Below are 14,089 nucleotides of genomic sequence, written 5' to 3'. Positions count from 1 at the left end.
GGTTACAAATGCTAACCCGTCAAAAATCAATATTAGATGCATATGAAATGGCTGTTTAAACAATTGAACAGCAAAACCTAGGTCTTAAAATTCAAATATAAAATGTCTAAGAAGGCCTCATTTGAAAGTTGTACCTCTCTAGGTCACTATGAGATAGCCAAACACCTTCAATACTATAGACGGACGGGCAGTGTATTATACTACAAGCACACCAGACACATAAAGTGTGTTGAGCAATGAGCTGAACATATTATAAACACCTGTTGTAGTATCTCAATATCTCATACTCATAACACACAATATTAATTTCATATCAAGATGTAATGCTACAACAGAACATCTATGTCTGAATAATAAAATGGTCTGCTATGAAATGACTTAAAATGTTCTTGAAAACTGTTTCTAGGACAGAGTGAGTGAATTGGTTTAACGATTGGGATGGGTAACTTGGGTACCCGGGTTGGGTACCCATGGACCCGTGGTTGGTCACATGATATATATTATGACGACTAAGCATAACAACAAATCGGCCATGATTATCGCTACAAGTTGATGAATAGGTTTGCATGGCATCATTTCTGCCTTTTACATATTTGTGAAAAGGGCATTTTATCCATGTATTTGAATAGTTCTTCCCATTTCTGCCTTTTACATATTTGTGAAAAGGGCATTTTATCCATGTATTTGAATAGTTTTTCCCAATCGGACATGAGCATCGATTCATGTAATTGGGATACAATGACATGCATCAACCAAGTCAGCGAACCTGACCACCCGATCCCATTAGTCGCCTCTTACGACAAGCATGGGTTGCTGAAGACCTATTCTGGCCCTGATCTTCACAGATCCAATAAGGTAAACAATGCCTTTGACAGGCTATACCCTTATCATGCTAAGAGAACTTCCAATACTATTTGACTTGTCTACAAATGTAATTGTTTAAGCCGGTGTGATAATTTGCAATCATATACTGGCTTGTGTTTAGACACTCCCATGGTGCTATCTTTAAGTGAGAGAGTATGGTTTTACGCCGCTTTTAGCAATATTCCAGCATGTGCACCTATGTGGGGAATCGAACCTGGGTCTTTGGCGTGACAAGCGAACGCTTTAACCACTTGGCAACTCCACTGACCTTGCTATCTTTAAATTTATGGTAGTGTTAAATTAATATTGAAAAAAACTTACAACATTTAACTCTTAAGACCAACAACAGGTACCCAAGTTGAGAATCCTGGGAGTAAGTTTTGACTTGTCTCTTACTTTAAAGAGTATTTCAGTTACATCACGGCATTTTTAAGCTTGATGACTAAAGTGATACATATTACTACTTGGGTGAAATTCACAAGCACAGGTATGGTGCTGAAAAATCTAGAAATATACTGTAAACAGGGAATTTTTTGCGACCGTTTTATTATTGAGAGTTTTGCGAACGAGACTCAATCGCAAAAATTAAAAACGCAATAATAAGTATAAATAATACATATATATTTTATTCATTGCAACGCGTCATCAAATGTTGAAATCATCAACCAGAACCACAAGTTACTCAATAAGTTAAAAACACAAATGAATGCAGAATGGTTACACAATACATAACAAATGACAGTGTAAACAGACCAATTAGTGTCACTGTTACCTCACAGTAACCCTGCCTTCTTTCCGGCCAACTCAGATTAACTAGCTTCGGAGAGAAGCTGTCTATTGTTTGGTAATCGAGCGGTCATCTCAACACGGCAACTCGCAAAAATATCTCGTCGCAGTATTGTCTTTGGTGTGGTATTCGCAATATTTTAACGGCGCAGAAATAAAGCTGTTTACAGTAATCAGGTAGATTCTGGGATTTGAAGCCATGATCATAGGTTTCTGGCTCATCTAAGGGATGCACAATCTCAATAAAATCAGATCAAAGTTCTCGCTGCCGCTAAACAAAGATCTGAGGACATCTTATTACGGGTCACAGAACGAACTTTCGCGAACTTTGACCGATCACCCGAAATGGCTAACAAGAAGTCGACATCAGCCAATTAGAAAGCAGCTTTCTCGAGCTTTACGGTACTCGTTTCAACCTAGAAACTTCTATGTCAGACTACACTTGAAAAATATGTTCACACAGTTCTCAATTAAAATCTGAAAACTGAGCAAACGAACAATCGGGAAAGTCGAATAAGTGGGTGAGATTGTATGGCAGTGCTTCCCACTTACTGTGCAACGCCTCCTCTATTCAAATGTTTACTTCACGGAGCGAGAGATAGACAATAATTTTGACGGAATCAGTCGTACAGGCCGTAACTGTCGTTCAGAATACCCCATGTTAACGTTTTCGAGGTTACATGATCAGAAAACACATTCCGACTGTCACTTTTATGATCCGACTGGTTGGATGAAAGGTCGTCCGACGTGACCCGTAATGATCTGATTTTAATGAGATTGACTCTGTGAACTTCAGCGCCTTAGATGACTGGACCTTCCATCCATGAAGTACACAAAGGATATTATTTGAGTGTTCATGTCATAGCATGCTTCTGGTATTTTCCCCATGATAGAGAGGGAAATACCGGAATTTAGACACGAGTGTCGTAAACATTGTATGACATGAACACTCATATAATGTTCTATATATTACCAAAGAAGATGTCTACATACAGAGACAAATTTTAGTGTCTACCAATAATAACAGCAAGTTTGTCGAATGACGTCAACAATCTTCAGCTGTGAAGTTGCTTCTAGTGTGACATCATTCCGACCTCACGTCACAATAAGATCCAAATGATGTCAACAATGCCATCCGGATGACGGAAACAATACACTGTTGTCTAGTGACGTGATATGACCCTAGGGCACATATGATTTTTATGAACCCCGATATGTTTTCCTTTGTAGGTAATAAGTACATGTATGATATTGCAATCCTTCACTAAGTCACAGATTGAGTCTCTAACACAACATCTGTTGCTAATCATTACAGGATTGTTATTGAGATGCATCCGACAGTTAGATAGATTTATACATCAGCAGTGATGCCTTCTCTGATTGAAAAGAAGAATATATTTACAACAGTAGACAGTACTTGATCAATTCATGGTAAGGAAATTGCAGTAACATGTGCTTCGCTGTACATTTTCTCCAACAAAATAGGTGAGGTAAGGTGAGGTGAGGTGAGGTGAAATGGGGTTTAACATCGCGTCCAAGATTATTGCACTTATATAGCGACGTGCATGTACTTGTGTGTGTTTGTGTGGCTGATTGTACTAGTCCGGACTGATGCTGATTTATAGTGCTAGCTCACTGAGATACCATCCGCAGTTTAACATGAATATCCCACCCAGACAAAATATACTGACTCCGAGCCGACCAGTCCTTTTTTTAGCCCCTTAAGCCGAGCGCCAGACAGGGTAACAACAAGTACCATCTTTTAACTTCTTATGGTATGACGCTGCCGGGGATCAAACACCGGACCTTCCGCTCTCTGGGCGAACGCTCTACCACTAGACCACGGAGGCAGTCTCCAACAAAATAACAACATGATGATGATCGATTCAGGAATTGATCTAGACCTGCATAGATGCCTATATTCTGTACCAAGTCTGCAGCAAATGCCATTAAATCTTCCCAAATTGGAACTTAAACTTGTCAAATTCATGTTAATATATATTATCGGAGCATAGGTTTTTGGACATCATACGTTTTCAGACAGTTATGGTTATTTTTATAACTCGGGCAATAACAGGGGGTGTAACATCACACAGACATTGTAAATATTCAAACGATGGCTTGTTTTTAAGAGAAATTGTCTATTATAAGTGAATGAGATGTTTTACAGTTGTTCATATGATTAGAGAGAAAACAATGAATATTTTTTAAAACATCTGAAAACCCGTAAAACAGGGATATAATTTGTAACTAATGTTATCATGTTTATGTCTGTGTAGAGATTACCTTTATTTCACTGATAATAAGACCAACAAAGAGGAAGAGGCTTTCATGCTTAGTTTTATATTATTGCATAAAATGCAATCTCAATATGTTAAAATACAGCTGAATTTAAGAAAATAATACCTTTACAAAATACAATTTTGAACTCAAATAATACCTTAACAAAATACAATTTTGAACTAAAATAATAACTTTACAAAAAATGATTTAACTTAATAATTAACGTTTCCCAATATGCCTGGCAGTGGTACTTGGTTTGTTTTGTTGGTTAACGCCGCACTCAGCAATATTCCAGCTATATGACGGCGGTCTGTAAATAATCGTGTCTGGACCAGACAATCCAGTGATTGACATCAAGAGCATCAATCCACTCAATTTGGATACGATGCTGCCAGTGGTACATGGTTTGGAACCCTGGGTACATCCCTGCAGTTTTAGAAGAGGCTAAGAGCAATGAGTGAATTAACTTTTATTTGATACATACCTGGGCATTTGTCAATAATTGGGGGGGATATCAAAACTCATTATGCGCACCCCCTTCTACCCAGCTTTGTTTTTCAGTAAAAAAGTGTGCACTACACTCAAGAAAATATGGTATATGACAAAGGAAGATAATCTTTCAGTTTGAGTTGCAATTAGTAGATTCTAAATATTATCCAAAGTAATTTTCTTCTGAGGAATATGGTGAAATCAGCTCAGTCAACTGAATGATATGGAGCAATGTCACATAAAACTTATTATCATACCTCCAGGTCAGAATGATGGGATCTGATTGGTCCACGTGATCTTGGTAAAATACTGTGTAAACCCACCTTGGAGGGTAATAAATTTCTCAGCAGGGGAATAAATCTCTTATACCCCGCCTAGAGCACTACAGGCTGCACGTGCATTTCTGACCGACAGAATAAATCCTTTACACCCCGCTTCAAAGCAAAAAGACGCACGCTTTTTCCATGCCAATGGATGTCACGTGACATAGCGCAAGCCAACCTCAGCTCAATCGAGCAGCTGTTTTCTATCAATTTAGAATTTATTTGAATTATTTTACAATGTATTATTAAATGTCAGTAAGAAAAATTTGTTGAAGCAGGATTACGAGAGGTACATGTGTCCCGCGTTAGGTTTTATACCACGAGCACGACTTGGAGGGAAATAGTTTCTCAGCGTGAGAATAAATCCATTATACCCTGCCACAGGCAAGACAGGCTGCACGTGGATTTCTGAGAGGCAGAACAAATCCCTTATGCCCAGCTTTGAAGCAAAAAGCTGCACGCTTTTCACGATTCAATGGAAGTCACGTGACATAACACAGGTTAACCTCAGCTCAATCAGCTGTCTTCTATCAATTTTGAACTTGTTTTAATTCTTTTACAATGCTAATATGTCAGTAAGATAAATTCGTTGTTCCAGGATCACTCAGGATATATGGTGGTTTATGCGTGATAGTAAAGTTGTATAAAACCTAACGCGGGACACATAAAACCCTATGTACCCCTTGTGATACTGCTACAACTTATACTGTGATGTCACTAACAATGGGTGATGTCACTAGGCTGTGACGTCATGAACAGTGGGTGATATCATCAGACAGCGATGTCATGAACAATGGGTGGTGGCATCAGGCTGTGACGTCATGAACAATGGGTGATGGCATCAGGCTGTGACGTCATGAACAATGGGTGGTGGCATCAGGCTGTGACGTCATGAATAATGGGTGATCTCATCAGAGAGTGATGTCATAAACAATGGGTGGTGGCATCAGGCTGTGACGTCATGAATAATGGGTGATGGCATCAGGTAGTGACGTCATGAACAATTGGTGATGGCATCAGGTAGTGACGTCATGAACAATGGGTGATGGCATCAGCTGGTGACGTCATGAACAATGGGTGATGGCATCAGGCTGTGACGTCATGAACAATGGGTGATGGCATCAGGCTGTGATGTCATGAAAAATGGGTGATTTCATTAGACAGTGATGTCATGAACAATGGGTGGTGGCATCAGCTGGTGACGTCATGAACAATGGGTGATGGCATCAGGCTGTGACGTCATGAACAATGGGTGGTGGCATCAGGCTGTGACATCATGAACAATGGGTGATCTCATCAGACAGTGATGTCATGAACAATGGGTGGTGGCATCAGGCTGCGACGTCATGAACAATGGGTGGTGGCATCAGGCTGTGACGTCATGAACAATGGGTGGTGGCATCAGACATTGATGTCATGAACAATTGGTGATGGCATCAGGTAGCGATGTCATGTCATGAACAACGGGTGATGGCATCAGGCTGTGACGTCATGAACAATGGGTGATGGCATCAGGTAGTGACGTCATGAACAATAGGTGGTGGCATCAGGCTGTGACATCATGAACAATGGGTGTTGGCATCAGGTAGTGACATCATGAACAATGGGTGATGGTATCAGACAGTGATGTCATGAACAATGGGTGGTGGCATCAGGCTGTGACGTCATGAACAATGGGTGATGGCATCAGGCTGTGACGTCATGAACATTTGCTGGTGGCATCAGGCTGTGATGTCATGAACAATGGGTGGTGGCATCAGGCTGTGATGTCATGAACAATGGGTGGTGGCGTCAGGCTGTGATGTCATGAACAATGGGTGGTGGCATCAGGCTGTGACGTCATGAACAGTAGGTGATGGTATAAGACTGACATCATGAACAATGGGTGGTGGCATCAGACTGTGATGTCATGAACAATGGCTGATGGTGTCAGACTGACATCATGAACAATGGGTGGTGGCATCAGACTGTGACGTCATGAACAATGGCTGATGGTGTCAGACTGACATCATGAACAAAGGCTGATGGTATCAGACTGACATCATGAACAATGGGTAATGGTATCAGACTGACATCATGAACAATGGCTGATGGCATCAGGCTGACATCATGAACAATGGATGATGGTATCAGACTGACATCATGAACAATGGGTGGTGGCATCAGACTGTGATGTCATGAACAATGGGTGATGGTATCAGACTGACATCATGAACAATGGATGATGGTATCAGACTGACATCATGAACAATGGGTGGTGGCATCAGACTGTGATGTCATGAACAATGGGTAATGGTATCAGATTGACATCATGAACAATAGATGATGGTATCAGACTGACATCATGAACAATGGGTGGTGGCATCAGACTGTGATGTCATGAACAATGGGTGATGGTATCCGACTGACATCATGAACAATAGATGATGGTATCAGACTGACATCATGAACAATGGGTGGTGGCATCAGACTGTGATGTCATGAACAATGGGTGATGGTATCCGACTGACATGAACAATGGGTAATGGTATCAGATTGACATCATGAACAATAGATGATGGTATCAGACTGACATCATGAACAATGGGTGGTGGCATCAGACTGTGATGTCATGAACAATGGGTGATGGTATCCGACTGACATCATGAACAATAGATGATGGTATCAGACTGACATCATGAACAATGGGTGGTGGCATCAGACTGTGATGTCATGAACAATGGGTGATGGTATCCGACTGACATCATGAACAATAGATGGTGGCATCAGACTAACATCATGAACAATGGCTGATGTCATCTGTGACAATGCATCACAATGAGCACTTCACACAAAATAAAACAACTGGCATGAACTAGCCAATCACCATGCACACACATTATAATACTCAGTAACAACTGCTGCCCCAATAGCCACGCCCCTTCAGGGGATATTGTGAATCACTCACCAGCGACGATGTATGTAATTACAATTTGTCCTACTTGAACTATTTAATGTTCATTATTAAGCTGTAAATCAGACCATCAGTTGTCAGCTGGAGTCCTGATTATTTGCTGCAGCAATGGAATTATCAATTTTTAATAACTAACAGTCCAATAATCAACAATTAATCAAATCAGCAAAAGCAAATGACAGGTGACTAACAATACTGATTGACTGGGGTCTAGTAATATAACACACTGGGTTGTGGGAGACAGCTGTGGCAATATACAGTCATATATAGCCCTCTTCCAAGTAAGACTAGTGTAGAATTGACTCAATATGTTTTGCACACAGCAAATTTACGCAAATTTCCAAGAATCTACCCCGGGGTATAATCTGGTAGTTCCAAGAATCTACCCCAGGTTATAACTATAATCTAGGAGTTCCCAGAAACTACTCCAGCCCTGTTTGATTTAAACATTTATATTTCGTCAATGTCCTTAAAACTGTCATAGTGACCGATTCAGGACAACCATTGTCGAATGAACATTTAATTTGAACATTTAATTCCAAAGGCTAGTTACCATGGTTACCCTGAAGTCATGACATGTTCATGATAAGAATCACTTAATTGCCTTACTTATCATGCTTACAAGATGCTTGTCATGGTCAAATTGCTCACTCTATTTCCTATCAGTAATGTTAGCTCAATTGGTGTAAGAAGGTATCAAATCTGGTTAATAATATTTCCACAAACTGTCAATTGCATATAACAACAGTATTATACAGTATTGAATAATAAAAGTAATGGGTAAGCTGTTTATTTTAATTTCATGGTTTTGAATGTTATGTATCATTTTTAATCCTGTGCCAATTTTATGCCAACCTTAACAAGAAGGGAGATAATCACAGAATGGTATGGTCAAATCACTATGTGGTTTGAGCAACATGCATGGGGAAGTCATGCGAGGAATGTAAGTGAATTCTAAAGTAATAGTAAGGCACAATTATTCACTTAAATGGCAATTCATAGATAGGAATTCGTTTGCAAATGCATCTTCTTAATTTCTACCATACATAGTAACTTAATTCTTTATAATTCAGGGTTTGTGGTGATTTACACTAGGGTTGCGACGGGTACTCGAGTACCCGATAACGGGTCGGGTAGCTTAGGACTCGAATCCAGTTTTCAGGACTCGAGTACCCGTTCAGGGGAGATAACTCTAATCGCCTTTCGTAACTCGTAAGTCACTTCAAAATGGACGACAAAGTGGACAAACGTTCAAATGTTTTAGGTAAACCATGCAGGCATTTAAAAAAAAACATAATACCTTAGAATAGATCAATAGATGTTTGATGACCTTTTATTCGCAAAAGCATTACAAACAAATGGGACAACATTGAACTACGGGTACTCGAGTCCGGTTCGGGTATTGTCTGCCGGGTACTCGAGTTCAGTTTTCGTACCCAGTCGCAACCCTAATTTACACTTGGCGAACGGAAATATGGCCTACACTTCAACTTTTGTTATACATAAGTATTCTCATGGCCTAGAGTTGTTATGAAAGGTATATGAAATATTAAGCTTCCTGTTTATTTAGTGCAGTATTTTTGCAGATTTTATTGGGTTATTATGTACTTTGTGTAGTTTCCAAGTTTGAGCTGTAATTTACACTATTGTCAACCTTTGTGAAGAAAACAGCCCAACCTAGTATAATATTGCTGTATTATGAAGTAAATGTGTTATATTAGGGAAATTATAAGCCATATACACCATGAAGTTCTTTCTATCTGTTACAGTCAATCTAATGTTTGAACATGAGACACAAGAATAAGAAAAGAATAAAGAATCAAGAATTTGAAATTCATGTTGTGATCAACATAGCTAATACCAATTGTTAATCCCCATTCGCCTGTACACTGACGAGCCATCCTGAACGAGTTGTGCAACTATGTCACTTCTCATTATTACTGATTATATTTATGACTTCATCTGTGTCAGATAATCTTGGATATATAAGCCTTGGTCCAGGGATGAACAAAAAGATCTTACCCTAAACCTAGCTAGGGTAGGCTAGGTGCTCCAGCACCAACACAACAATCACTGCTGACCTGACACAAGTGCTTCTCGTATACATACCTACTTGTATAAAGCAAACTTGTATATACTACAAGCCTACGACTCGCATTTTGCATATTTATTAGAGACCCACATAATATTCATAATGATTATTTGATTATTCCTATATGCAAGGGTTCGGTGTCCTGTAGGGTGTGACAAAATGAAGTTGTTAAAACTCAAAACTTACTAAAATCAATGCTTATATAAATAAATATATCAACAATAACTTCACACACTGCCTATTTCATCAGCAACACAAACAACTGTAGACAATAATACAAAATTAGTTTGGTTTATGAAAACTTAAACACAAAAACAGTTGCTCAGTTAGCTATTCAACAGCCACGGAACCAGCTGCCAATTTATTTAGCTTCCATTACAACTTCTGCATAAATAAACATACTTCATGATCGAGCGACCACGAACTATTCTATTGAAAATTATGTTAAAAGCTAATTTCGGCACAGATTCATCATATGAAAAAATCTGGGGTTCATTATATTTGTTTTAGCAGAAAAAATCTAAGAACTGATTATAATGTTACTTATATCAACCCTTACCCTTATTTCTGATTTTTGTTACTGACGATTACATTAAGACATTTTGTGGGAAAGAATAATGGGGTATTTTTTGTTTGATTCAAACAGTGTTTATAAGCTCCATAAATCTCTGTACAAAGAGGGGCAGTGCATTGTCCATGTACAGACCAATCCCTGCCACACACATTAACCATAACCCATAATACAATCATAGAAGGACTTTTTAATATCAACAGGAACGAGCTAACCAAGTGGAATTAACACCATGTTAATTCTGAATTCTCAAGAATTTGCTGGAATTTTCAAATGGAGCTACTGACTTTGGTTCAATACAGCTGCTGCAACCATAACATTTCTGAGTCCCCTGGGGCGGTCGGGTAGCCAAGTGGTTAAAGCATCCACTCGTCACGCCGAAGACCCGGGTTGGATTCCCGACATGGGTACAATGTGTGAAGCCCCTTTCTTGTGTCCCCTGCTGTGATATTGCTGGAATATTGCTAAAATCGGTGTAAAACCTCCCTCACTCTGAATCCCGAGATGGAATTTGAAACACACATATTCTGATGTGAGGTCGGATGCCTTATCCACATGACCAAAGAGGTTAACCCCATCAGCAAGCTGACAAGGATTAGATGTCATCAATGGGATGACTACAAGCTCTGCTGCACAACGGTCGGTCGTATTCCAGCTATTCACAGCAGGAGACACCTAGATTGCAAATATTGCAGAGTTTTTTCAATGTGTTAATAAAATAACTGTTTCAACTCACTGAGAACTCATTAATAGCGTTATGAACAACAATAATTTAAATGTAATGTCTAATTCCTCTGATTGGACAATTCATGGATGAGCAGCTTTGTTGTTTGAGCTGCTAAAAGTCAGTTGCGGAAGATTTTGTAGAAATGTCTTCTCAGAGTAGAAATAAACTTATCTCGCAGAAAATCCCATTTTGTGCAAAACTCATAGAGAATTTTGTATCTGCCGCAGAATTCGTCGAATACACTGCAGTATTTTAACATGTGAGTTGAAAGCTGGTTTTAAACGTGTAGACATGTTTTTAGGACGTGGAAAACAGCAGGGATGGGAAAGCGGAAAACCATACTCAGACAAAGAAAATCCCTGCTTGCGTTCCCTTCCTTCCTTGATGAAATACACTGTATGACGTTCCCACCAAACCAATGCTTAAGGGGAATATCATCTGTCAACATATTTTGTCCAGATGTCGTGAAAAGTTTGTTTAATAATAAAACAAACTAAAATGTTCCAGGTACTAGGTCGGCAGCATGGAACTCTGGGTAGGAGAGTGATCATGGCCGACACCACAACAAACAGCCTAATTATTGCTGTGTTTGTAAGAAGTCAGTTTTTTAACTTCCTCTCAATAAAAGTTTGAAATGTACCAAATTTTCTTGAGTTTAGAGGGCACTTTTTTTTAAAAACACACACCTTTGTCAAGGGAGGTGTGCATAATACACGCCATAATGAGTTTTGATGTTTACCAAGTGCATGTAACACTGGAAATACCAAACAACAAATCTGTACTGATTTACGCAATTTAATCATATAATTACACTGTCTGATTATAAAAAGTGCTCACTGAACATCGGGACTTGTGTTTGTTATCTATTTTACTGATTTTATTGAAAATTTAATTCAATTTTGTTTACATTAATTTTTGTGAAGTGATCGGTACATAGCTCAATCTCACTGTATTTAAAGCAACCACGGTCAGGTTTAGCAGAACATGAAAGACAGTGTAAATGGTAAATCATCATGTCTGGTTACGTTTTATCTCAAATTCCAAAATATTATTTACCAAATTTGTTATCGACTGTTCGTTTACCGTTTCGATGAAGGGATACGATGTAGTTTTCTCTGAGCATAATACTTGAAAATTTGTTTTTATTTTCTAATGGTGTTTGTAAAAAGTGTTGTAAAAAGACTGTATCGATATATTTTTTTGGCATATGTACCAGTGTACTGGATATTGATCCAGGCCTACCACAATCTATGCTGGTTGTAAGTGGCGACTAAATGGATCAGGTGGTCCAGCCGGGTGACTTGGTTGATGCATGTCATCATATCCAAATTGGGCGGAGCGATGCTCGTGACGTCAATCACTGGATTGTCTTGTGATTGTATTCGGTGAGATTATGATGATAGTTTGCAGTCTCAGCAGCTTCATTACCATGATTACAGGAGTGAGAAAACAGGATTCACAGGATCATTAAAAACATCCCAATGAATATTGATTGTTTATATTTTCATTGTAGTTGTATTTAATGAAGGTCACAGTTGAGGTAGCATTTGCACAAACATGACACAGCTGTCATGGTGATTAGCCTGATGTCATGATCAGCGACAAAAACAAACATTTCCAGTCTATTAGTCCTCACAGTAACAATTTCTAGCTCTGATGATGACAAAAACACTGATGCTATAGTCAGTGGAAGAAACTAGCATTTTCAGTTCACTAGGCCTTATAATGATAAGAAATAGCAAAGACCTAAAAAAAACTATATGACCAGTGACAATTTCTAGCTCTGATGATGACAAAAACACTGTTGGCATAGTCCACTGAATTCCACTTATGTTGATACAGGAATGGGGGTAACTGTTTGTCATAAGAAACAGTTACATTATCACGTTTCTTTTTTAGCACTATGGTATTAATTTAGTTGTTTTTTATCGACCACAGTCTCAAAGGTTGTGGTCAAAAAGCTTAAAGCACGTAATAAATCAAGAGCTTTTGAGCAATCAATCGATCACAGCTGTTATGTCTCGAATCTAATATCTGGTACTTCAGATTGAGTGATCACATTCGAGGAAAGGATTTTCCATATGTTTCACCTCCACCTGTGTCATCACGAGACTGTTTACGTGTGTACGGCTTCCTCAACCGGTAGAGAGAAGGCAACAATAACATCCCCTCCCATAACCACATCCCCTCCCATAACCACATCCCCTCCCATAACCACATCGCAGCATGTCCAGTGCTGTAGATCCCACCTATAGTGTGTGATAATACAACGCTTGTGTTCACCTTGTGTTGTCTCGAAACTGTCCGGAACCAATGGCGGTGAACTTTTCAATCCGAGTTCGCTTTCGTGGCAAAGATAAGGCAAGTACGGTATATCTTTCGGGACATAAATAGCTGACCCTGTCACGTGACCTGCACACCGGTATGTCACGCGTGACTGTCTCATTTCTATGGAAACTGTCAGGTGTATATCAAAATACTACCTCGTGTCGGGCGAATATGCTTGCAAATATACATGCTTGGTGCAAGATTAAATTCCTTAATATCAGACAGCAAGCGATCAAAAATATATGAAATCATAATAGTCTGACACGTCATGCATACCCGGAGCTGGAGCCGTATATTCACGTGTGATCAACGTAGCCATGGACTGGTCCGCGTAAAAAGATCAGTTTGTAGACAAGAAATTTAGTGTTGACTTCAATTCAACTTGATATCAGGCTTCAAATTCGCCCACACATAGTACATTTTTAATTCGACCCGGAGAGATCCGGGGTAGAATAGGTCTTCAGCAACACATACGTATGCTTGTCGTAAGAGGCTACTAACGGGATCGGGTGGTCAGTCTCGCTGACTTGGATGATGCATGTCATCGTATCTCAATTGCGTGGATCGATGCTCATGATGTCAATCACTGGATTGTCTGGTCCAGACTCGATTATTCACAGACCGCCGTCACATAGCTGGAATATTGCTGAGTGCGGCGTTAACCAACCATCAA

General features: G+C 39.3%; 1 protein-coding gene across 1 annotated transcript in view; it reads right to left on the bottom strand.

Annotated features, from left to right (window-relative positions):
• LOC139456566 (putative transporter SVOPL) overlaps positions 1–13,459 on the bottom strand; it is a 71,424-nt gene extending 57,965 nt beyond the window's left edge. Inside the window, exon 1 of the mRNA XM_071238351.1 lies at positions 13,372–13,459. The gene's annotated coding sequence lies outside the window, so the exon portion shown is untranslated. The remainder of the gene's footprint in view (positions 1–13,371) is intronic.
• Between the last annotated feature and the right edge of the window lie 630 nt (positions 13,460–14,089).

This window comes from Haliotis cracherodii, unplaced genomic scaffold (genome assembly GCF_022045235.1).
Source record: "Haliotis cracherodii isolate W230 unplaced genomic scaffold, xgHalCrac1.p SCAF_11, whole genome shotgun sequence".
Classification (NCBI taxonomy): domain Eukaryota; kingdom Metazoa; phylum Mollusca; class Gastropoda; order Lepetellida; family Haliotidae; genus Haliotis; species Haliotis cracherodii.
Note: the sequence above shows the minus strand (reverse complement) of the source record. Positions and strands in the feature narration are given on the sequence as shown.